At 41.2% G+C, this 27479-nt stretch overlaps 1 protein-coding gene across 1 annotated transcript in view; it reads right to left on the bottom strand.

The window, feature by feature from the left end:
- LOC126564205 (sodium/hydrogen exchanger 7) overlaps positions 1 to 27479 on the bottom strand; it is a 714899-nt gene that overhangs the window by 468078 nt on the left and 219342 nt on the right. The gene's annotated exons all lie outside the window — the stretch shown is intronic.

Raw genomic sequence — 27479 nt, 5'->3', positions numbered from 1 at the left:
GGCCAGAAGAAGAAGAAGAAGAAGAAAAAGAGTCTAGAAACCACCAGAAGAAGAGGAAAAAGAATGTACATTAAATAATTAATGCGACGATTCCCCCGTAGTGAGGGTTGATTATCCAACTACGTGATAGCATCAAGTCTAGTTAGCCATTATATGGCCAACATGAACTCGGTGAAGAGTAAACCAAAAAGAACATAGTATTTTCATCGTTTATATGAATTAAAAATGTACACCACTGGGAATGCTTATAAAGAAATAATCACATCTTATGTACACTTTTCCAGCACAAACACACGAATAATTGTTTTACAGTGTTATGAAGAATAATTTCATTAGCATAACATGCAACCCGGTACGAAACTCTGGCTAGTTAGCATCGATGCAGCATGCACACTTCTGGCATGCATCCATTAAGCTCATCATCACCGGCAAAATCAACAAACCAGCTGGGCAAAGCTTGCAGCCTGCTCGACATGACAGGCTAGTTTAGTCATGTAAATTGCCGCATATCCCGAGCGAAACGGTTTGCAAAACTCTACTCCCTAAACACTGTTGCATTTGTTTTGCTGCTCTGTTCATAATGAGCCGTGCTGCTAGCACTATCATCAACGTGTGCGAAGCAAAATGAAGCAATTGTAAGTACCGAAACGGCGAACAGCTTTAATAATACGAAGCATAAATTTTAATGCAAAGTGCTGCATTTATAACCGAGCGATGGTGATAAACTTTATTTGTATTTCATTTCTGTCCATAGTCTCCCGCGTCAGCATTTACATAAAATCGATAAACTCCCATGGCTGGATCGGAATCATCGTGCCCGCCTGGAAGGACGTGGTACAATATTTTCCAAACGCTTCATGAGAAGCAAACATAATCGCACCGAAAAGACTCCTGTTGCGTTGGGATTTGAATCTATTAGCGAAGCTATTGACATCACAAAACCAACACACGCGCGACACTCACACGCCGTAGGTGCAAATGTACAGCCCGAAGGTGTGCTCTTGGACGTAAATATGGTAGTAATGTTGGCAGTAGATGGAAAAAACACCCTATCAATATGAAACGATGTGCAAGAAGACAAGCTTTTACTCAACATGTTGTCTATAATAATCAATAATGGCAGCCTTTTCCCTGTAGTCAGTCAGTCTTGCCGATAGGGTTTGCTTTGCTTTGGAGAATGCGAATCCCCTAGCCACTTAGGCGACTTTTTCGATATTTTGCTCGCCTTTTGCATGGTATCTGTATGCAACTAGCGTCGATCGTACGTTGTGAAGTAGTCTGACAGAATGTTAATTTGCTAATAAATTACGGCTGCTGCTGAATGCGTTTCAGTAGCGGCTGTGCTGATGGAAATCCCTTTTCGTGATGAATGATGACTGTTAGTTTTGGGACCATTTATCTTCAAATTTATTTTTGTGTATAATAAAAACTGAAATCTAACAACCTAATTTATATGAAAATGGTTCGGAAAACTCACCCCTTAAATAATTCTCTCTATTTTCCTCCTATTGTTGAAAAGCAACCTGACGCATGCCTTCAATTTTGTTCGTTTATTTATGATTGATTTGTTTGTTCTCTTTATCATTCTTTCTATTGCTCTTTCTACTCAAACCGAACATTTCACTTTCCATTGAACAAAATCAACAAAAGGTCAGACGACACCGTTCTGCCACCATCCCTTCCATTACACCTCATATTTGATGCAGGAGCTGCCATTGTAAAAAGGTAATTCATGACGCCGGCTGCTACTGTTGGCACATAAATGAAACATCAAGCTTTATCAGGAACGCACAAATCGTTACAAATTATGAATGACGGGGACCCGATCCCGAGTTAGAAAAAAGAACAAATTGGACGTCACCACGTAAACATTCATCATGACGCGCTAATGCTTAGCAATAGAAACAATATTCTCGTTACTCAAACCAATTATCGATCAACCAAAATTAACTTCAACATTTGTTTGTTTTGCCCTTTTTCCTCTTGGTGAGCTTATTTCATTTACGGCAAATGCGCATCGTGCCGAAACATTATTTGGTACAATTTCCTTTCAATATAATGCTAGCACATAACCTCTTCCAGACCAACGAATGTACACGTTTCATATCCATCAATGCCTTTTAACAGAATTTCCTTCGAAAAAAGCCCAAAAGCCCACTACATCCTGTTGACGCAAACATCACGGAGTAATGGTTGAGCTGTGGACTGTGGTGGATAGGTCGTGCGATGTTGACCATGACCATACGTTTCAATCGCCCATTCACTGTGCTTGGTCACTGGGGCAACTTACGGCCGCGGCGTGTTCGGCAAAAAGAAACGTGGCTTCAAGACGCATCCGCAACGGTATGCCGGACGCCAGGATCGGACTAAGAATGACCGAGTTATCGTCGATTTTCCACGGGAATGTTGTTGTTTTCCGCAATAACTTGGCGGGGAGTGGAGGGATCAGGTTGACGTGTTCGGTAAAAAGATGCGCGGCCTCAAGACACATCCAACGTTATGACGGACGCCAGGATCGGATCAAGAATGACCGAGTTATCGTCGATTTTCCATGGGAATGCTGCTGGCAGAATTAGCTCCCCTTCCCACCAACCTTGTTTTGGAAAAATCCCCCTTAGTATCCTGTAATATTAAAAACCATGTTTTGGAGGTATTTTTAAAAGATAGTTTAAGAGAGAAATTAAAATGCGACTGACAAACTTAAAATGGATCGGAAAAATATTTGTCGTGACGGAAAGAAATAATTTTCTGGCCACTTTTAAAATTTCCATTTGCTACCTCTTCGCCTGGTATGCTCTCCTGTTACTCCTGGTCAATTTTTCCGCATCGAAATCCACAAAAATCTGGCACAAAAATCCGACCAGGAGCGACTCGTAGTATTAGGAGAACATGTATTCGAGAAGGTAGCTCGGGCCGGCCAAAAAATTCCAAATTCAGCTTTAAATTTCGAAATCCAAGTTAAAGTTGATGTGGAAATTTTATATTTGGAATTCAACTTTTAATTTTGACTGGATATTTTAAAACTGATTCTGGAATTTTTGCCGGCCCAAACTACCTTCTCGAATACATGTTCTCCTGTTACTACGAGTCGCTGCTGGTCGGATTTTTGTGCCAGATTTTTGTGGATTTCGATGCGGCAAAATTTGACCAGGATTAACAGGAGAGTATATACAAATAGTATAACAAATATTTTTCCGATCCATTTTAGAGTGATTTCCAAATTTTATGATATTCATCCTCAATTTTGCTTCTTTCTTAAAATTATTTTTAAAAAGTCCTCCACAACGTATTTTTCAATATAAAACGAAACTAAGGGGGATTTTAGATAACTCGGTCATTCTTGGTCCGATCCTGGCGCACGGCATACCGTTGGATGTGTCTTGAGGCCGCGCAACTTTTTGCCCAACACTTCAACCCGATCCCTCCATTCCCCGCCAAGTCATTGCGGAAAACGACAGCATTCTCGTGGAAAATCGTCGGTAACTGGTTCATTCTTGGTCCAATCCTGGCGTCCGGCAAACCTTTTGATTTGTCTTGAGGCCGCGCATCTTTTTGCCGAACACCTCAACCTGAACCCTCATGAAAAAACGGGGTTTCCTTACTTTTGGTTTTCATGAATTTTCATTCATGAAAACGTTAGTACTGAGCCGAAAGGCGTCGACTCATTTTGTACGCTATTTATAGCTTTGTCTTTGCAATACGGCCTCCTTTATGAATAAAAAAAAAGCTTTGTTTTGCTACACTTCCGCCCTAAACGGTTGCAACTGTGAGGCTGTTTCGGCTAGTCGGATGAACCTTTCCGAGTACTACTCAGCGATAGGTGAAGGTTGCTGGTGTAAGTGTTAGAATAGGGTGGAAAGTCCGACGCCGGATGTAATGATGATGATGGTGACGGTAACCCCGTACAATCTATCGAACAAAGATTCATCTACAATCTCGGGACCGCAATTTTCAATGGTCGTTGGCCTTTTGGGCAAGTTTCCATTGCTATTACCGGTGCCAAAGGTGTCGGAGATAATTAAAAAAACACTCGCTTTCATACACCTTGCTGTGCCGGTGGGCGTTTGTTTGTATCGTTATGTGAATTGGATTTTTTGAAAACATCTGTTCCAAATGAAGCGTTCCATTCTTGGTGCTGAGATTTCAATTCAACTGTTACAGCTGCAATGTTGCATCTCTTCACGTACCATTAAAACATTTTTTTGACACAAAACTATGTTAAGCTTGATAGCTTTTCGTAGCTTAACAAAGTTTCAAATTGTAGCGAATGTTCCTTTACTAAAGAAAAACTAACACTTTGGGCGGCAATTTGTTGTCTGTGTCGCATGAATTGATTTCTACGAATGAAGGATGTTGCGCAACAGAACTACAGTTGGGAAATCATTTACCGAGCTCAGTTGTAATGTTCATTCGCTGCCGTTGGTGTAAATAAAGCATGTTATACACAATGCACTCCAATGGAAGTTTATATCCATTGAAAATTTCAGAGTTTTTTTTAGTTATTTACAGAGGTTTTTGTATTCACCTCCATTAACTTTTTTAAAGAGGAAAACATTATTCAAAATCTTGTTCATTAAATAAAAATGTTCGTCGCCGGTCTTCAAACGGCAGGACCGGGGTTCAATCCGGATGGGATTAGTAACAAGTGATTTGTTGCTTATGATTCTCTTCTTTTGCGTTACTTCTGAACAGCATGCAACCGATTGATAAAAGCCGAATCTATTCAAGATTTACATTAAAGCTAAATATAAATATCATGCAAGCCATGTTGCCTTGGTATGTAATTTTGTTAGTTAGTCACTTGCCGTGATTTTTCCTTGATTTAAATCCTTCTAAAATTCGTTCTTAAAAGCTAAGAATAAAGTTTCGCAGGATTACTATCACTAGTAACACAACAGACCAACTTCGAGCTGGCGCACTTATAGCTAGCTCCCCCACTGTACAGTGTTCATGCGCAACATTCATCCACATGCAACAACCGAACGTGACAGAACACGGAAATTGGTTCATCGAGTCACGATTGTAACTGGCGCCTCCATCGCCGGCAGCAGCACAGTTGCGAACAATTCGACCGACGCACGCGAACGGGCAAACACCGAGCACGGTGTACGGTGACGGTTCCAAACGACCGTCAGAAAACGTATCGCTATCGGTTGCTGCGAGCTCGTGAGTTCGAGCTTGCGTTTATTTACGACAACACGGCACACTAACCCAAATAGTGCACGGGCAATCGGGAGTCAGTGAGCGATGTGGCATGCAAATGCATCGAAACAGCATTCATCGATGCATCCGATGAGTTTTGGTGATCTTCTCTATTACGCCGGAATGGATTCGGTATAAGTGTGTGTGTATGTTTGGGTAAAATTTAACGGCTCTAGCCGTGCTTTGAGTGATGGCAAAAGGCTAAAGTGCAAAAGTGAATCAAAAGGATCAATCGATGTGAAGTTGTTCTCTGTTGGTTTGATAAATTACGTTCGATGATGTGTGTGTGTGTGTGTGTGTGTGTGTTGGTACGAGTGCTATTTACATTAAATCAGTTGGAAAGTGCCGAAAGCATTGCGAAGCCTTCAGAGAGTGAGCTCATAAAGTAGGTCTGGGCGGAAGCGTAAGCAAGTGATGATTGAAATCCTTTTTTCGAGTGAAGTGTTTGTGAATGGTGAGTGTGATCATTAAGTGAGATTTAAGTGAATTGCATATTTGGCCTTTGAAAAAGAGTTGTAAAGTGGATAAGTGAGTTGAAACCCAGATTTGCTATCTAGATATTTGCCAAACACACCGATAGATCGCACAATTAACCGTCGGATTCTATAGCACCGGACATCATCACTAGCGACAAAGTGTGAAAAGTGAGTTTTATAAATCACCAAATGCAAGAATCCCGTGGGTCACAACAATCCCGTTTTACCATCGCTTTCGAAACTCACGGTACGGTAAATTGGCTGCAAAGTAGGACCCAATTGATCGGATTAATCCACTGCAACGAGAGATTTTCCCTCCGACCACCGTTCACACCGGGGAGTCCACTTTTCGGCGAACCAATTGAAAACGGCCCAACGAAACGAATCAATTTCGAACCACTGCCGAAAGTCGTCACCTAAGCCAGCCAGAATTTGATGGATTAAGCTGGCAGTGACGGTGACGGGCAGCACATTTTATTATCATTTTTTGTAGCCAACCCCGTCAGTAACGTCTTCGTCATCAACAGCATCAGTTTCTCGGTGTTTCTCTGTCGTCATCGGGGCATATTCTTGAGCGTGAGGCTAGGGATTTTTTGTTGTTGTTCTCCTGCATTAAATCCCGTTCAAAAGGTTTGTTCTCTTCTTTTTCGCACTCGCTGGAATGAATATATTTTTGACCGCGCGTTTCGTGTTGAGTGGACAGGTTGAAAAGGATGTCACCTTCAAAGCGGCTTTGATGAGGGTACACTATCGGTTTTTGCGCCCGGGAAATACTGGACGGGACAGATTTTTGTGTACGTTCAGGGTTGGTTTTTTTTTCTACTCGGCTATTCTTCAACTGATTTGTTCTGCCCTGTTCCCTACATCGATTGCGTGTTCAGCCGTGTTTTTTATGCTTCTTGGAGGATATCCTTGTTTCATTGATTACTGTTAACGAACGCTCGATTGATGGTTGGGTTGAGTGGAATCGGTTTCGTGGGGTTTGTAGTTTTTTTTTTTTTGCTTATGTTGAACAGTATTTTTGGAGCAGCTTTTCCGTGGTCTAATAAGCGGATGACGTTTAAAGTCTTGGGTACAGGCTCGAAATTTCCAGAAGAATCTTTGAATTTCCTTTAAAACTCATAGGTTAATGGATAAAAGTTTTCTTCATGGAACTGAACAGTGATTCATGCTTGTTTGAATGTCATTAGCTTAGTATTCATTTAAATATCAACCAAATATGCCCGGAATAAGACAACGAATAAGGAGAAAACGATTTAGCATTAAGTTTATACAGCTTAGTCATCAGAAGCGGTATTGACAGTTCGGTATTCTACCGTTTTAATTAATTATACATTAATAAATAAACAAATTTATTGTAATAACCGAGCATTCCCGGGATAAGGCAAACAAAAAACCTGTGTGAAAATGCCCCGGTAATCTAGTTTATAAAAAAACAGTCAATATATGCGGTTTTGACAAAATGGCGCAAACCATCATCAAGCCATCAAACGGCGCAATAAATTCATTTAAATAATTCGGTGAGCAGTGGGACGCAAAAATTTATTATTTTTTTATTTTGTAATGACGGCCAAGCCGTAGTCTTTAAAATCTAATCTTGTATCTAGCTTGATGAATTGTTATCAAACATATATCCTATTTTGAGGGCAGGCATTTCCTTCTCCCTAAATTCAAGTGCACCTTATTCCAGGTGAGCTCGTTTGAGGATGCTTGTTGTTGTCGCCTCTTTGGCGCAACGTGCCGTGGACACTATCAATTGGCTCCCAAGAAAACCCCCTTTGTTGCGGATACTTTGTGGTGATTCGCCACTCCATGTCGTTGCAAGCATTTAGATGTGGCTGGTGGCCACACCATCGGCAGAATGTACATGTAGCAGAATGAATGTATGTAGTCCGAAAGCCACTCCAATTTTGTGAAGCTACAGTAGCATCTAACTCACGCATTCCGCCAACAGTAAAGCCGCCAGTCACAACTACACCTGACGCCAGCAAAACGTAAGGAGCCGACAGCTACAATAACCATGTAAGGTTACTGCAGAATCGAACCCAGACATCCCGCCAACGACAAGGTCGCCAGTTACGACCTTAGACTTCCTAAACCAGCTTTTATGGATTCCCGAAATAGCCGACTGGCGCATGTCGAAGTCACCGTTGCGATCAAAGAACGGTTCCCATCACTTTGGCGAAGTCATACAGAATTCGCGCTTGTTCGTAGTCCTTCTGTCCCAGGATATCGCGCATCGGCCCCGCTGGGGATCTTCCTGATGTCCGAATGGCTGCTAAGAGTCCGGGTCTAGCGGCATCGAACTACACACATGCCCAGAGGATGTGGTCAATGTCGTGGTACCCGTTGCTACAGCTACAGCTACCTTGGACTCGGCACTACCTACCCGTTGAAGATGCTCGTTCATCGCATAATGGTTCGACATAAGTCTCGACATCATGCGAATAAACGTACGATCTACCGGAAACCCGTGAAATCAGGGACGCAGGGAAACCTGTGGTGAGATGGAGTGCAGGAACCTCCCGAGTTCGTCCTCATCTCACATGCTCTGCCAGCGGGCCATGCACAGCTGTTGTGGGGTGCGAAGAAACTCGTGAGGGAAAATCAACCTCTCAAAAATGCTGCCATCAGAGGCATCTCGTTTGGCCAAGGAGTCTGCTTTTTCATTGCCGGGGATCCCGGAGTGAGCAGGCAACCATAATAAGCGATATTCGGAATGCTTTATTGAGCAAAGAGACTTAGAATATTCATTATTTTTAGTATAAAATAATCAAAGCTCTTTAATACCTCAACGGATTTCAGTGCTTCGACAGCGCTGAGGCTATCAGTAAATATAAAATACTGGTCCGGAGGATTCGCGGGGACGCAATAATTTATTATTTACAGAATGAGAAGGCTCTAACTGTAATGTTTATTTTAAAAAAATCTAATATCATTAAATAAAAACAATTGTAATGCAGATTGATTGCCAGCCGTCGTTATGGAATTATAAAGTATCAAATCAATTTTCCTTTTGTTCTCTTGTTACACTGTTTTATTTACATTGTTTTTAACCAAATAGGGCTTTTCTTAACAATGCCAGTTGCTGTACACGAGGTGTAAATGTTTAAATTCTTCTCAAGGTTAAAGTATTGATTGATTTGCATTTTTTTTTATTTGCAAGGATTTGAAGCAATCTTCATTTGCAAGATATTACTGTCGCGACGGACGAAGCTATGACTGTATAAAATTTTATTGGATTCCGCACTCATATACGCCTGTGAGCCATGGACTTTGTCCAAAAGTAAAGAAACCCTTTCAGCCTCATTCGAGAGGCAGATGCACCGAAGGATATTTGTCCCCGTTTGTGTGGAAGGACAATGATGGAGCCGCTACAACGACGAGCTTTTGTCGCGAGTCATCATGATCTCATGATGTCACGAGAATGGCACCAGACGACCTAGACTGTAAAATATTTTCTTGAAGTGATGGTATTGATGTGTGGCACCAACAATGCCTGGATATTGATTTGGTAGACGGCAACAGGCCGACAGTTACAGCTGCCCGATAAGCAAGCAAGCTGAAAATAAAAACATATTAGCCAAAAACAAATAATCAAACCCACCCCGATGTGGCTCGCGTGTGTTTGTGATATGTGTTGATTGCGTTAAAAAGTTACACTTAAGAAGGCTTATTGCACAAGTTTAATTACATTTCATGGTTTACCGACATGGTCTGGCAACATAATTTAACACCTCTACCCTACGAACCGAGCGATGTCTGTTTCTTACGCCTTAATTTGATTGACTGGAAAGTTAGCGGGTGGAAAAATATGGCACAAGATAAATAGAATTTGTGCAAGAAAAAAGCAAACGACAAACAAATCCTCACACGTGAGCATAAATTATTTGCATGGAGGTTAGCACAAACACCACTAAACCTTTGTTCAAAGCCAGAAGAGGCAAGAGAGGAAAAAGGTTTCCTTTTCATAAACCAAATATTGAAGTTATGTCCCCTCCCGTCCAAAGCAGTCGTCGAAAAGTGGGTAGCTTTATCCGGTAACAGTAAATAATAACAAAAAAAAGGAAAGATGCACGAAAAACACTTAAGCTTCAAATAAATCTCACTTGACAGTTTTCAGTGTAACGAGTGTGCGTACGATGAAGTTCCGAGAAGTTCTCGGTGAGAGGAACGTGAGCACGAACGAGGGATTGATGGGACGCCGAGATAAATTTCCTTTTTATTTCGCAACGATTATGATCAGTTGAAAAGGGTGTGTAATTAGGGGTTTTCCTTTCCAGTACCGAGAAGTACCCTCAACGATGAGTTTTTTTTATGGATTTTTTTACGCCTTGTGGAAATGTATTCCCAGATCAACATTCTTCATAAAATTTGTTTCAATGTGATTCTTTTAATGGTGGCAGCACACCTGGTGTTTCGACTTCGGTGTGTTTTAAAACACTCAAATTGAAATTTAATCTACTTTTTGTTTGATGTTTGAAACAAGATCACACGAAGAAAACGATTGCTGAAGAGTTTTTTCATAGGGAAAAATGAAATTAAAATAAAACCAAAGCCATAACGTACGCATAGCTCATGCTTGGAACGCGTAAAAGCTGCTCCATGATATATTGACTCTTGCCACCTATCGACGGTAGCCACAAAAGTTTATAGCCGGTGAAGCAAATCACAACGAGTGTGTTAACTAACTTATCGTACTCAGAAATCGATTTAAAACACTTAAGCTTACTGGATTTTATTCTTCCAGCCTTACAAAAAACCCTCGCTCGCGAACACGATGGGAACGATCAAAACATTCCTTCCACCTGATGCTGGGCTGGCACAGCATTAGGCACAAGTTAATGATAACCTCAAAAACGCATGTTTTCGGAATTAGAAGAACCATACATTCCTCCACTGATAACTCATTGGTTCAGGATCGGATCGGGCTGCCGGTCCAAAAATCACATCACAACTGGCAGAATGGCGCAAAGGTTGTGTACCCACGGTACAATAAACAAACACACCACCCAGCAAAACCCTTCAATCTCACTCGCCCGAAGACCCGAAACTTTTCACCCATAAATATCAACAACTTTTCCTTATTTTTGCACCCTCCATGCCTTCGCTGCCGCTGCGATAACGGATCTTATTGAATTCCGTTCATCCAGTGCAAATCCCTTTTTCCTACGCGTTATCGATAAAACATTACCCGGCAGGAGCTGGGTCGATGGGCAAGTGGGCCAGTAGCCCAACACGGTACCAGGGCGAGCGAGAGTGTTTTTCTGGCATTCCCAAAGATAAAACCACCCGGAGTTGGAGTGGCATTATGAACAGTGTTTTGGTTTTCGGCCAACAGGCAAGCGTTCGGGCTGCTGCAAAGTGGGGTCGCAATTGACCGAAGGAAGGCAAAAGTATAATGTTGTTTTAAGATAGCGAGCTGACCGGGAAGCTCAAGGGCGAAGGGATGTGCTGGGCGAAGACGAAAAACTGTTGCTAAACATGTACTGCGTTGATAAGCACTCGAGATCATTGATTTTCCATCAGTACCAGGATTGGTGAGAAATATAGCTAACTTTGTGCTAGTATTGTTTTGGGCAGGGTCTTATCGTTTAGACGAGAGCGATGTGCAGGAGGTATAAGTTAGAATTTTTATATTTTTGTATCTCATATTTAGGTGTTCATCTTGAATTTTTTTTTTATATACTATTCTAGGATTTGATCTCTTCAATAAACTGGTGAATTTTATTTGTTGAACGATGGTACGATCACCGTACAAAAAAATATTGTGCGAAAGAAATTTTCTCAATTTTCTTACACAATGCTTGTCAGCCATACTGCTCTTGTTAACTTAAAATGCAAATGAACTGAGGCTAAGAATGATTTGAACGAAGTTATCAGATATAAAGGATGATTACACCCATACTTAAGCAGAAAACCTTTGATAACTTATTGAGCAATTACTTTCTAGATAAAAAAAAAATTGTCAAACAATGGGGCAAACCCAGTGGAAGCGGCAAAGGACTGTTGATTGAATTTTTTCGTTGAAAGGGCCACCTCGTTTTACGGTCTTAGATACGCAAATGTTAATATCATTTACATCTTTGCTAGACCTCGTCTTTTTTTCTCGCATAAATGAACTTCTTAGTCACGCCGGCCATCTAATGGCTTTCTAGACTTGCTGATAGGGGCGGCCTGGTGGTGTAGGCGACTTCAAACGGCAGGATCGGAATCCAAACCGCATCCGTTCCCTCGTAGTGAGGACTGACTATCCAAATACGTGGTATCGGCAAGTCTAGCAAGCTATGTGATGGCCTGCGTGACCTTAGAAGTCGTTAAGCCAAGCAGTAGAAGAAGAAGTCTTGCTGATACCACGTATTTAGATCGTCAGACCGCGTCTTAACAATCTTTGATTCACCTTTCTGCAAATTTGATACTTAAGTCTGAGACATTCAGCAAAACTCTAGACCAGTGTCCAGGGTATTCATAAAGTCCTCTGTTGCTTTATTGATATCGACTGATCGATCTCATTCGCACTGATAGCTGCTTTACCCTTTCTTACATTATGATAATGTAAGTAAAAACATTTCTGTCCCGTACACGTATGTGTATTTAAAACAATCAATTTGTTTATTCAAGCCACGAACATCCAAGACATCATTCCCTCGCTGTAAACCTTACTAAACATCAACCGTGCCACTTTACCCGACAACTATCCACTCTCCGCCCTTATCTACACTCAAATGCGGTCCTTTCACTCGAAACGGCACCCTGAGCTTCCCGTAAATATGCGCGAAACACGTTACACGAAAATAGCATAAAATAAATGCGACAGCGTTTCGCCATATGGTTTGGGTAAAGCCCCCCCCCCCCCCCCCCCCCCCCAAAACCCAAGCTACCGACTGCTACCGGATGGAAGGTAAACTAAAACGATAAATATTTTCCTATCTCGTGGAGCTTGGTGGTGAAAAGTTTTGCCTGCCAGATTTTGGGCAGCAGTAGTCGCGCTTGCTGACCATACCCAACCGAAACCGGTGCCAAAACCCGTTGCACCGTACACGGGGCGCGTGTGATGGGACAAAAAGAACGTTGTATCCTTTTCCCGGTTCAGCGTCGGACGGAGCAAACTAGAAAATCCCTTAGCATAGTCGCTGTACACGTGGTGACGCGTCGGTGAGCAAGTTTCCCAGCGGCTGAATAGCTGAATCGTTATGGTAGCGCTAGTGTGGCAGAAAGTGGTCGTGAAAATTAATGTACTATGCTAACAAAGCGTCCCTTGGGGGTAGAAATGGCCGTACACCGGCCACCGCCCAAAGCCAAGCACCAGGTTTTACCCAGGTCAGCAGAACAAGTATGTGATGATTATTGCTTTAACGGTTATTTTATGCAAGTTTTGATGTAAGAAAAAACTCACTTTCGGGAGACAAATTGCAGAAAAAACATGAAACTCTTTTCCTTTTGTTACCTTCACCCTTTTTTTTTGCTTTGTCGTATGTGTGTTTGTTCAATCCATAGTAAAATTTAAATCTAAATGTAATTTTTTTTCATTTTTTAAACTGTAACGTGGTACCGTAACCGTAACCGTAACCGTAAGGTGTCCCGTTGGTACAGGCGACAACGATGCAGGTCTTCAAACGGCAGGACCGGCGTTCAAATCCCATCCGGACCGTTCCTCCTCCGTACTGATTTTCCAGCTACGTGGTATCGGCAAGTCTAGTAAGCCACTTGATGGCCGGCGTGATCTTAGAAGATCGTTAAGCCAAGAAGAAGAAGAAGAAGAAGAAGTTGGATGATCAGGCCTCACTACGGGGGAATGGTCCGAATAGGATTTTCACCCCGGTCCTGCCATTTGAAAACCGGCACCGTTGTCGCCTGAATCACCGGGCAACTATCCAACAAAGTGGTATCAATAATTGTAATGGTGGCCGGCGTGAACTTAGTTGGTCGTTAAGCTAACAAAAATAAGAAGTAGTTTTTACATTCTGATTTTCATTATTTAAATTTAACGTAATATGCATTAAAAAAATGTCTTTAAGTTTCAGAAACGACCTAAACGAATTTTGCAAAATTATCATTTAATTCAATTAAAAACAAGAATAAACGCACATACGCAGCTGACTTTTTATATTTCTGACCTAATAATGAAAATGCAATTATTTATCATCAAAAATTGTTTTATGCTTTTTCAAAGTGTTCTTCAGCTTGACACTTTTGCATGCGCCAAATCAATTGTCAATGCACTTTTCCCACTCTGATTGAGATATCTCCAAAACGTGGTTTTGAACGCTTCAACAGCATCTTCTGGGGACAAAAATCGTTCATCACGCTTTATTTTTCTTGATAAGCGCGAATTAAAAGCAGTCATCGGGTGCCAAGTCAGCGCTATAGGACGGATGAACCGTCACTTCGACAATTTGGTCGGTCAAATAAGCGATTGTTTGAGCCGATGTGTGAGAACTTGCATTGTGATGGTGAAGAATGTTGATCATTTTCGAATTTCTCCGAAGATTTCACCTTTTTTACGGTCAGGTGTTTATGCAAAATAGTGTTTATGCTGGTGGAAAAAATGCCCAAAGATGCCTCTATCGCGCAGTGCGTCACAAGACGATCTTGTGCAATTAGATTTTTAACGGCATCAAAGTTCTCAGTTCCCAACCGCCATTTTTGGTCGATCTTCTCGAAAATCGTCATTGAGCGAACGTCGGCCACGATTTGAGTTCTTCAAAGCACTCTCTTCTTGATAGTCCACGTCGAAAGTAGTGAAAAATGATCGCTCGAAAATGTTCACGGATCAATTCTCCTTTTATTTTTGGCAAAACTTGAACTTGTTCAAGTCAATGTCATCACAAATAATGGTCGTACGTCAAAAAGTTGTAGGTGTGATTATACTCCAAAATGTCAAACTCTCGAACAAAAATATCAGAATGCATCTGGCAACACTTCTTGTGGCCTAGGCCAGAAACATATGCAGCAGCCCGCATGAGCATGGACGTAAAGTAGTGCAGAGTGAGTTGAAGTGAAAGGAAAACATTTATCTGAAGTAATGGACGCCTCTAAATTGGTGGCTAGACATAGATAAAGGCAATATCACATAGGACGCAGTTAAACAATAAGCTATTCCACCAAGGAGTTCATTTATCTAGCCATTATGGACCATTAGGATGCGCAATTTTTATTATTTTTACGAACACTTTCACTTTGCAGTTCTAGAATGCAACGCTTTAACTCGAGTTTTTTAACCCTAGAATTCGTTTCTAAGCTGCTTCTTTGTTCATTATACTGATATATAGAATCAATAAATGTTATTTTAACATCTAAAGATAGATAGCGCTAATTGAAATCGAAATATAATAAACAAATTCTACAACAAATAAAGTTTAAAAAATCCTTCCAAAAGGTTCTATACAACATTACATCTTCCATTCCCATTTTAAAAAATTGATATAAATCCACCAACTAAAGCACTACTAAGGCAAATTTGTACTGAAAAGAACCTTAGTAGTGGTTATCAAGGCAATTTTGTCAACAGGGTTAAAACATATAGATAAACCTTGAACTCCTAAATGCTCTTCATTGTCCCAAGTTGCATCTACAACAAAAAAACAACCATCCTCGACATTACTTTTCATATAATTAAATCAACCACCCAACGCACTTGCCATTGAACGTATCAACTTGCAATACATCTTCTATTTTGCCTCTGCCTCTGCAAACACACTTTAATTAAAATGTTTTGCTTTGCATCCGATTCGAGAGTACACTCTTCAAGCTTTTCACGCTTGGTGCAATTGATTCCGTTTGCCGATCGTTTGAGTGCAGATGAGATTTCTCTTCCTATTTCCAGCGCTCTCCGTCCAGAACCGTTGATAGGGTGTCACCCTAACTGCAAACAAATGAATAATTCATCATACGTTGTCAACGCCGGGCATACGCCATCGCCGATTCTGGGATCGAGAATTTTCCGGTGCACGATCGTTATTGAATAAATCAGCATCAACTGCAGCACCAAGTCAGTGCACGATGTTTTCCACCGAGAACAATTAACAGTGCCCCGCGTTTTACAATTGGAAATGCAATTGATCGGGTTGAATTCCAATTTCCAATTTCAGCGTTGACAATCTGTACGCAGTACACAGTTTATGGTTGCATTTCCCATTACATTACTATCGCTTTGGTGGGTGTTTTCCAACATAATTCCAGCATACCGAAATCGGTAGATTCGTATGAAAATCTTTCCCCCGAGACCAATCGACAGTCAAGCTTCAAAGCACCTACCACGCAAACATATGATTGACGTAAATTAACCGAATCCACCCCAGGAGCAGTTGAGAAATGGATTCGCCTCACCGTTGATGCAAGACTTCATTTACTACACTCAGCACCACACTCTAATCTTACCTTGCATCTTACGATGCATCGCGTGTTGCAAATGACAGCGTCTTTTACTATCAGCTGGCAGACAGGGCAGCACAGGGCAGCACAGGGCACCCCAGTAAAGATCATCGATTAAGGCGACACGGGCGAACGGAAGACGGGACCGGATCGGCATCTTCAAGCGTGCGTCTTTCAATGAGTGTAATTTCGCAGGTCGATAATGATGTGCCACACGGTTCGATACGATGCGACTCACGTGTGTTCCGTGATGTGTCGTGAACAAATCCCAAGAACCGTCCCGTACGTCCCCATGAATGATTCGTTACAGGTTGCTGGAGTGCGGGTGTTTTCAGGAGGAATCGTATGGAGCAGCGGGACGGACCCAAGTGGGGTTGTTTTGGGTTGCAATCTAATTATCTCATCTAAGCGTCAATCTAGCACGCGGTGCTGTTGCTTGTTCTGAGATGCATGACGCGATCGGAACTGGTGGCAAGTGATAGCCATTAGCATGAATTAATTCCATCTCACATCAATAATTTACCTTCGGTCGGTTCGAGGCTGAGCGGAGAGATTGAACCGGCTGTAGAACTTTGTGTGGCTTGGAAATCGATACCACTTTTTTTATTTGTTACAAATTTTCCTTCCAAGTATTGCACGTCGATGCATTAGTTTGATCGAATTAGCATTACAGAGTGTTACTTAAGGGGGTGATTGGGAATTAATTAGGTTCTTAAGTCCGATGTATGCAGCTAATGTTTGCTGTTTTGAAAGTGGATTTTGATTATATCCAGTTGATTATGAGTTTTACTTTTTATGTTAAAAAACAGCTTCTTGCCATTGGAGCTACTAGTAAGTAAGTGTTGTTTTAATTAAGAACTTCTACGATATTATACTATTGAATAATAAATGTTGATAATGAGGTTTCACTTCGCTTACCCGGATACAGTATTGAGAGGAGACGATCTTTAGATGATCAGTTGATAATAAACGAATGAACTTAATGAAATGGTAGCAGCAATTATTTTACCTCGTTTTAAAAGAGTCCAGCAGCCCACCTCACACATAGGAGGCGTCCATGAATTACGTATTGCCTGTTGGGTTGGAGGGGGGGGGGGGGGGGAGGGGTGGTGTTATATGTAACAAAATTTCGGGACACGCTTGTTTTATTAAAGTGTGGAGGAGAAGATGGATTTCTCGGACGGTCGCCATGTGGTGGGGAAGAATAATTTCGGACTTATAATCGCGACGAGAATGGAACAACGTGATTGCTAGCTGTGCGGACCAATATCTTTTTTTTTTATCTGACTGTCCAGGCAGTCTGAAGATTCTAGATGAGAATCTACCTTACTGGAACGTTGGAAACATCGAGGCCTTACCTTTGGTTGCAGACTCTTGATGCTCTTCGGCAGAGCAAGTCGGCCAGGCGACTTTGGATGTTCAGAAGGAATATCCCTTACTGGCATGTTGGAGGTTTGAGGCCTTACCTTGGGTAGGAGGACACTCAAACCTCTAGAAAGAATTGAACGCAAGGTTTAGCTTGTTGCACCTTCTCTCTAGACTGCTCTATCTCTCTCCATGTCGAAGGCTTGCTAAACCGCTTTATTTATACCCAATTCTTATAATAGTTTTTGCTCGTTTTTTGTAACCAAAAATTGATCCTTATTTTTTTGTTTTTTTTTGCATTTAGTACAAAAATGTTTTCGTACGCACAAAATGTGTCGCGGTGCGATCGATTGCTGCACTTGCAAGAAATGTGTCGCGATTATTGAACTGAGTCTGCCTAAAAAGTGCCAGATATCATTCATCGTTTGATATATTTCTTACGTTCTTGGCTAATGCACGTTATTTTTTAAATTGGTGAATTTCTGCCCATGCCAGATAATGTATGCTCTAGTTAGATGTTTAGGAGATATGCTACAAACGAAATCGGCTCAAAAAGTATTTAATTTTTTTTTTTTTGCATATCTCTTTGCTAGAGACAAAAATTAACAACTTCCTGTCGTGGCACAACAGGCGCAAGATCGGCACCACAGGCGCTTTTACCACTGACCCAAACACTTTCGTAATATTTGGGATGAAAAGTTAACTCAACCTGACATATTATTTTAAAATATTTTTAATTAAATTTTAGAATAGCGCAGGGAGGGGGATCTATGATGAAAAAATCCTCTACTTAAGCGTTAGGTAATCTGTGGAGTCATTCTTAACAAGAATGACTTCAGACACTGCAATACAAGATACTTTTTCCTTTCTCAGTTACTAATCAATTTCGGAAAATGCACTTTTCGAGCTGCAATTGATGTGACTCATTATCACAACAGTAAAAGCTTTATAGTCCACTTTCTAGCGCGCATGTCTCAGTGCTGAATTGACTCATTCTTGTTTGTTTTGATTATAAAAGTTTGAAACAATTAAAATTGAAATTGCATTACAAATTAAAATTACAAGTTCTTGGGCAATAAAAAAAGGAATCCTATCATCATCATGATAAATGATGACAAAACGACAACGTGCCGTCATACTTAGTAATAAATAAATCACCATTAATGTTGGTTACAAAAAGATGTTGATGTACACTTGTTGAATTCGTCATAAAAAGAAACTACCTCCAAACCATAACCCATAAACTAAACCATCTACAAATGAGCTCTTATCATTACGTTTATATGATAAAGTCATCAAAAGTGGTGTTCAGAATACGGCATTGTACATAATTAATTGTAAATAAATAAATAAATAAATTGATCAACTAGCTCTTTCTTCTTGGTGCCTTTCTTGTCTTTAATTCTTCTTCTTCTACTTCTTCTTTTTTTCTTTGGCTCTGCAATGTGGAGAGTTTTTTTGCGTTTATTTACACAGGCTTTGAGTCTTAGAGACTACATTCGCCTATCTACTGTATAAAAAAGAAAGGACGTTTTAATCTAATACAAAACTATCGCATATGTGGCTTTCATATTATGGAAAACTATTGCCTATAAAACTATAGAAACTATTATGGCATATGGTATCGGATAAGTTTAAACTATTGCTTAAATTTTTTTGTATAAATAATTGATGCGTAAAAATCTAATGAGGCGGTTCTGCTGGAGTTTGTCTGGTGATAGGATTGTCGTTAAATCAGTTCCTAGATGGCAGGTGGCTTGGTGGCTTGGTCGTGTATCCATGGCAATCGGTGAGGATATGGCGGACGGTGATGTCCACACCACAGAAGCTGCAGAGTGGAGGACTGGATTTTTATAGGACGTAGAAGTGTGTAAGGCGGGTATGACCTATACGAAGGCGGGAAAGGACTTGTTGGATGTTTCTGGATTCGGTATCTTCCCATGAAGAGGTGTTGTTCTTGATAGGACGTAGTTTGTTGCTGAGGTCTACGTTGTGCCATGTGGAGTTCCAGTGTTGGGAGATGATGGTATTGGTGAAGCGGATGACATCTGGGTGTGAAAGGGTGTCAGAACGGAGTCGACCATTATTGGCAAGTTGGTCGGCTTTCTCGTTTCCGTTGATTCCGGAATGACCCGGAATCCAACTGAAAACGATTGTCGGAGACGAAGATTTGGAGTCTAGGAGCTGGATGTGGGGGTCTTTGGAGGTGCCGTGTTCCAGGGAAGCCAAAACAACTTGGAGAGTTGTTGGTCTCCCATTTCTGACTTTCTTTGACTTAATTACACCTGTAGCTAGCGGTTAGAACAGGATTCAATACCTATCGTTTGAAGATCAGTACAGCTACTACTACCTTGGTCATCAAACTGCTTTATTTGTTGTAACAGTGGCGTATGACGCATGAGTTTGGACTAAAATCTCTTCATGGATCAAAATACTACATACCTTAATAACGGCAGCCCAATCTTAGGTAAATAAAACCGCAACGGATCTTTGTCAATTATGTTACCATAATTCCATGTCTGCATTTGAAAATTATAAATATTCTAAACCTTCACTGGCACATTTTACAAGATTGTATTTTTTCTTGACTTCACCAATATCGTTAAGATTAACAGTCGGTGTGCGACCGCTTCATACGACAACGAGTCCACCGAAAGATAATCTTCAGATTTCCCAGGAGTTGTGCATGCTTTTCTTTTTAGTTCTTCACCAGAGTAGGTAATGGATGTGTCCTTCACGAGTACTATCTCTCATATGAGGCGTTTTTATGTGTCTTTTTTTAATGTAGAATGCTCGCTAGAATGAAACACGATACGTGGAACATGGGCTTTCTCTCCCTACTGGGTGTAATCGTTTGATGTGCCTTATGATGTAAGAATTTTCCATTACGATATTATCCTTTCTTTTAACGTTATGCGTTGAATTTCAAACAGCGAATGTAAATGACTCCAGCGTTGCACATGGAAGGAAGACGAGAAGCAATTTTCTTAAGCACAGTTTGGCACCGCTTTCTGGGCTAGTTTTCATTTTGCTGGCTCGCTTCGCTATGGGGTCATTTATTTATTTATTTCACATGGTGTAATTATTTGAAGAATTAAATTTTCATGATTGATTTATGGATATAGCTTTGGTGTAAATACAACTGCTCTCTCAAGATCACAGTCGTACTATGACTAACCCGCACACCAGCACCATGTTGCACCACATTTGCGAGCACATTGGGAAGCTTATCGTTCCTTACTACATTCAGACATTGAAGCTTGCTTGCGCTCAAAAACTGGGTCATAAAATATATTTACACAATATTTACGACTTGCTCTCGTTTCCAGCCGTAAAACTGTACACCCGATCGACAGTAGGTGCGAACGAATGGAGCCGAGATCGATCGATTGTGTTAGCTGTTGCCATCTTTGTTTTTCTCGGAAATGATTTGATGAGTGACATGATACTGTTTGGTTAATAAAAATGAATTGAAATACCTTTCCCAGCTACCTGCAGAAAGTGTAATTGTATCCCCACTAAAAGTTGGCCACAAATGACGATAGTAAACGATGGCACGTATAAATCAATCTTCCAGCGTTAGTGCCTGTGTGCATGTGTCGAACGAAGATGTCAGTTGTCTTATGGATAATTCAAAGAATTGGATGACGTACACGTGCGAGTATCATCGGTGTGAAGTGCACATGTTTGCCCTCTCAGGACACAAGTATCATAAAATGTGTGGTGTGTTTTTTCTGCTGTTGTACAAACAGACTACAGATCGTTGGGTGTTTATAGGCGTTACCAAGGGTATGGTAATAACGCTTTTTCCGGTTGGCAGGTCACGGATGTATCGGTTGTTAAAAGGGGTGTTAAGTGTAAACCAGTGATGGCGCAGGTTGCAGAAATACGGAATTGATGAGACAATCTTTATTATTCCTTTTCTTTGCTACTGCTTTGGTTTGCCTATTGCCTATTACCATTACAATAAAGAAGATTTTTTCTTCTTTAAGATATGTCTTAAATGAAATTAATTTCCAAGGAAAATTTCATTTTCTCCCAATCGCCGACTATTGATTGGGTTACGCACGTGCCTTCGAAAAAATAGAAAAAGAACATTTTTCGGAATTTATTTACACATTATGCAAAAATTGTCACGCGTTCGGTCACAGCCACAGTGGAGCCCGACCGTCATTGATTTCTTCATCGCTTTTGACCATCCTTTCCGTCGTGATGAAGGGTTCCGGTTGAATGCCGAATGAATATCTAAATCTCAAAAAACCTCGCATTGCCTGTGCCTGTCTGCAACCGTCATACAATCTGTCAATCAACACGTTGAAGTTGATGGGGAGAGAAATTTTATGCTACGATTTTTCCCCCCACAATTCATCACATACACACACACACGCAAGGACAGAGATGTGTGTTTGGGGGTGGAAAATCGGAAATTTGAGAAAAAACGGAATACACACAACCAGATGGAATCATTCAACGATGTGATGGCATTTCATTTTGGCTGTGCCACTACTCCCATCTTGTTGTTACCCTCTTTGCAGCTCACTTGGGACAGTAAAAAGCAGTGCTTATCAATCACTATTTTCACCCAGAGTTCTTAAAAGATGTTCGATTTTCGGGGGTGTTTTTTATTTAAGTCCACGTGCAACCTGTCACCAAGTGGAGTGGAAGTTGAAAAGACAAAAAAAAAATTGTCCAATGTTAACAAACTGGTTGGCTGTGGATAAATCAAGTTGACGTGAATGATTTTCCAACCCTTTTCTCTGCAGAACTCTTTTCGTTCCTGACAGTTGCTATCTCCTATCCAAACTAGCGTGGTTTTGATGCAGCTCGTTCACGGATATGCGCAAAATTGTTTATAATGCAATTTACAATCGGTCGTAATTCGCGCCACAGTTTGCCGACTAAATGTAACCATCGTCAGTCGCCTAGACTGGACGTAAATTACGTAAAGCAAGGAAGATATTTAATACCTTCCAACATTTGGTTGTCTATTTTAAAGCAAGCTCTTCGTAAAGAAAAATAGAAGAAGAAAAGAAAAAAAACTTTGAACGAGATTTGCCTAACCTCGATTTTGCTCTGCAGATGTCCGTGGATCGATTTCCACCAGCGGCTGAAACTATACTCCGACCCATCCATCTTTTCCACCAGATGAGGATTAATTTGTATCGCTGTTTGCGTACTTGCAGTGGCCTTCTAATGGTCGAACCGAAGGTTTTTTTTCTGAACGATTTGCGTACCCGCTTTCAAGTGCAGCGCGAATCTATTTTTATCCCCTCAATTACGATAGTTCCGAGGGCTTCCGACGGAGATATAGCTAACCGCAAAACTTATCACGGCCGGCAAGGGAGACAAGCGCCGGTGCATTATATTTCGAGTGCATTCTTGATTCGGTTGCATTAGTGTTTTGTAATAGAAAATGGACTCAATGGGGGATGTGTGAAGCGTGTCTGCGATACGTTCAAGGTTTATTGCACAGATTTCAAAAATGTTTCAAGCGTAAGCTATTTTTAAATGTAAATGCAACTTTATCACATTACGCTTATTACGCAAAAATGGATAAAAAATTACCATCTTACATTGAATGCGAAAATAAATAAGCAAAGTTTAAGGGAGTTTTTCAGGAAATCCGTTGATTGTTGCACGTTTAATCTTGGAATAAAATTCAAAACTAGGGATATTTCTTATTTATTCGATTAACATATGACTTATTCTTGGCTTAATAACCTTCTCAAGTCTCACCGGCCATCGATAATGGCTTCCTCACTACGGGGAGACGGTCCGGATGGAATTTGAACTCTCAACCTACCGTTCGAAGACTGGCGCCGCAGGTGGGAGCCGCCTACACCGCCGGGCCGCCCCGATTGACATATGAAGTAATCCCAAACATTGTGTTTCCATAATATTTTACATTCTTAATACTAAAATGCCCAGACCTGGGCTTGTCCAAGATATGAATAATTATAGTTTGGATCTGAATACTGCTGCTCATCTATTTAATTTCTTCTTCCATCGGTAGCATTTTGAAGCAGCTCTTCTCAAGTCTTGTTTGTGGGCCACTTGTATTATTGGATAAATAAAGCTAATCGTTTCACCGAAGCTAACGCCAACGAACATGACAAGTGTATTACATACCGTGAAATGATTTTGATTGGCCCAAAGCCAACAAATTCAACGCGCTTGTTAAACACGCTTGCCACATCTGGGAAGACCCATTAGTATACGCTTGTAGTTAGTGCCGTTCTTGAGCGAATCTTGCGCATTTAAATCAAATGTAGCACCCAAACACCAGGCAAATTGATTAAATCATCCGTAACATTCCAGGCCCGCAACAAACCACACCAACCAACGTTTCCAGCTATTCAGCCAGGTTTGTTTTATTCCTGTCGAAGATTTATAAGACGGTTTGATTGAGAGTTTCGCTCACTGCTTACGGTCTAACCAACCATCGATTATAACGCACACCTCGAGTGATGGCGGTAAAACGCCCCAAACCGAGATCTGGGGAACAGCTGACAAACTGTGAGCGGCACCTTGAAACGTCGAACCCGAAACGATCTCAACCTGGCACTTTGCACTTTTCCACTACGTAAATATAGACACTGAGACATTCGTGCTCGGAACGGTTCGGTGCGCCCGTGCACCGTGTGTTATTCCGTAACGAAACAATAAAATAAGGAACAGCTTTTTCGTAAATGATCAACAGACGCTGCAGGAGGAAGCAAAACAGCAACAACAGAAAACGTACAAACGTTGCTGCGTCGCACGGCGGCACTGCCATTCATTCATCGATTGGCGAATTTTGGGTTAGGGATTTTTCTATTTGCAATCACGAGATACAGTAAACAGATCATCTTCGGTCCCACCTCAAACCCCCACGGTTTTGAGCCAAATGTTTACGATTAAACACTCCGTGCAACGTGCCCGCGTGCGTGACTTTCGCTCGTGTCTTGTGCTGCTCGTGGCGTTCGTCTGTCGGTTGCACTTTAGTTTGAAAAGTTTATTGGCCTGTGGCTATCCCTTGTGTGTGTGTTTGGTGTTTAGGTGCTACGGTAGGAGAATTTCGGGTTGGTGCATGTTTACATCCTTTGAGGTTTTGGGGGTTGTGGTGAAACGATGATATTATTTTAGATAATTGGTAAAGAGCAGAAACACACTTTCGTTGCTTGTACCTAAGTGACACTGACTTGCCAAATAAAGAAAAGCAGAGATGGCTGATAAAATAAAATTTAATTCAATATTATCTACAAAACTGTGTAAAACTTGCAATGATGTGTTCAGAAAAATTTCACCAAACATTGAACATTGTTGAAAAATTGATAAAAATTGCTGTCACAAAACGGTCACAAACATTATCGTTAGACCGCATCTAAAACAATCATCTCAACAGCGTTCGATAAGTCGCAAACATATTCCAACCCAAAACGGTTTGTTTCCAACCCCACATCTCTCACACAGGAAAGCCAATCCGACGAAGCTTTCAAACTTCGAACGATAATCTTACCGGACAGATAAACGTACCAATGAAAACAAAATGCGCCTGTCCTGCTGCCGAACGATGCTCATGGCAAATTTAACGATCGATTTCACAACTTCATTCAGCAGCAGTCAGCAAAGAGAGAACAGAAGGAGAGGGAAAGGAGACGGCTGGATTCTACCGAAGGATGCAATTTGATGCTCAAATGAAGCGTAAAAGAGGGACACAACCGCCAATCGCAACGAAAAGCGGTCTCGTCCTAATGCAGCTGCTGTCTACGATGGGACTGAGGTCTTGAAAAATGGATTAGGATTGACCGACTACCGTTCGTTGTCGACCAAGCAGCAACAGCCAGGAACGATCAGAAACTTTTGTCGTTTCGTGCTGTTTAAAAAAAAAATGAAATGAAAACTGATCACCCTTAATGATGCAGCCAGAGTTGATACGTTTTTCTTTCGATGGCGGTGGTTTTGTTGCGAAGAGAAACGGCGTTCACGAATTTGGAACACATTATGCTATCACTATGGTCTTTGGCAAAGAAAAAAAAAAGCCATGAACGTAAGCGATAAATTGTCAAGAGTTTCGTTGCTTGCAATAATATCGAAGCACTCTACCGGAGTCAACGAATGATACATTGCTCGATGAAAATGACTTAATGGATCGCTTTTGTTTTTTATTTTCCTTCTGCAACGCAGTGTTAGTTTACAAAATTGACCGAGGACATTAATGATGTAGTATCGTTCTTTTTAAAGCTACGACAAAGTTTACCACAGCAGCTACATCTCGTGAAAACAGAAGAAGAATAAAATGGCTTCTTAATGTCACAGGAAAGCCACTAAAACCCACCCTTAGAACTTTTCTTGGCAGGTAAAAAAGTTTAACGGGTGTTGTGTTATTGCTAATTGTGTAACTTCTTTTATTTTCTTAAGCATAGCTTTAAATCAGGTTCACCTAGACAAACGGTACATGAAAATCACGTTGATTTTGCCATTCTTCATTATGGCCTATAGAAATATAGCCCTATTTATGTGCGCAATCTTACGGTTTACGAGTTCATTTTATTTCCCCTTTACGATAAACCCATCGAAACTAATTTCCTCTAGCAATTCATCATCGTTTCCCTTTCTGCGAGGAAAACCACAGAAGACTGTTGCCCTGATCTGTCACAAATCATTATCCAAAAGAAACCTTTGGTCTGCTCGTAATGGAAGAAAGCAAGATAGAGAGGGTTATACGATCCAACGTTGCGTGCACTACTGTCAAGGCCGGGTGCCATCTAAGACGATAAAATATAGGACACCAAAGCACTTCATTTTGGAAACCAACAATCCTGCACACTGTGCGCTCACTGTTCGTTAGCTAGAGAACCTCCCTCGACGCCTAAATATAAATCATTCTCCTATTTCCTGTTCCGGTTTTTATTCTCATACCTTCTTCCGCTGCCCAAACTGACTCTGCTCCTTCGATCACTGCTTCAAGGACACACGCACGCACCAGACCGTATCTGTCGGTTGTAGATACAGTGACTAAATTATTGTACGCATGCCTTGCGCCATTGTACGCATTGTTCGAGTGAAAGGTACGGTGCAGATTTTATTGTTGTCTTTAGGCGACGATGAAGCAGTTGAACGAGAAAACATGCATGACAAATCCACCTTGATTCTGTTTTTTCCCCTTGCAGCACACATGTGGTTTTGCAGGGATGCTTTTGACAGTTTGGAAGCGGTGTATTAAGTCGTCAGCAATTTCCAATGCAGCTCCAATAATGCTACAGTTATGAAAGCAATAAATACATTTTGCGCAGCAAGTAGCAGCGAGGTAAAATATTTCAATTTCGTCCCTAACTTTACCCATTGTACATTCCGACCTGGTGCTGTTACGTTTGAAGCATAATTTTATTTCGGGAACAACATAAGGCAAACCGAGGCGGATGTCTTTCATTCATGTTGTGTGTATACAAACGTGCGCGCCACGCAACAGAACATTCCACCGTGCCGGGGATGGGAATTTTCAGATTGAAGTTTATGCTTTCCATATTTCCTTCCCGCTTTTTAGTTTTTTTTTTTTTCACCCCGTTCTCGTTCGTTTATTTTCGTCCAATGATTTACTCCACCGGGGACGGTATCATTTTTTTTTTACGGGTAGGTTTTTTTCTTCTCTTCTCGAAAGCGCGTTTGATGGTGGCATGTACAGGTGGTGTTGTTGTTTTTATCGGGCCTGGTTACCCCTTGCGGCTGTTGAAAAATGGGTTCACCGGCGAGTGGTGGTTTTCATCTCGCCCATGAGTTCAAAAGCAAGTGCTCAAACATAAACGTTACCCACAAGCGCGATGCAGAAGAAATAATGAAATTAAATTTTCATTACCCTTCCGGCATCGTTATCGTCATTATCAGTGTCGGCACCGCAGATGGAATCAATTGTTTGTCTGCATGGTTTTACCGCAATTTTTAACCGTCGCATAAATTCGCTGAAAGCTACCAGGCGTCTCCATTGCTTTGCAGTAAAAAAAAAAACCGACCAGGCGTCTCCATCGTGTGGAACGAAATCGCTCGGGCGTATCGACAATCGTCAAGTGAAATGGTTCACTTCAA

This window comes from Anopheles maculipalpis, chromosome 3RL (genome assembly GCF_943734695.1).
Source record: "Anopheles maculipalpis chromosome 3RL, idAnoMacuDA_375_x, whole genome shotgun sequence".
Taxonomy (NCBI): domain Eukaryota; kingdom Metazoa; phylum Arthropoda; class Insecta; order Diptera; family Culicidae; genus Anopheles; species Anopheles maculipalpis.
This window is presented reverse-complemented; position numbering and strand designations above follow the sequence as displayed.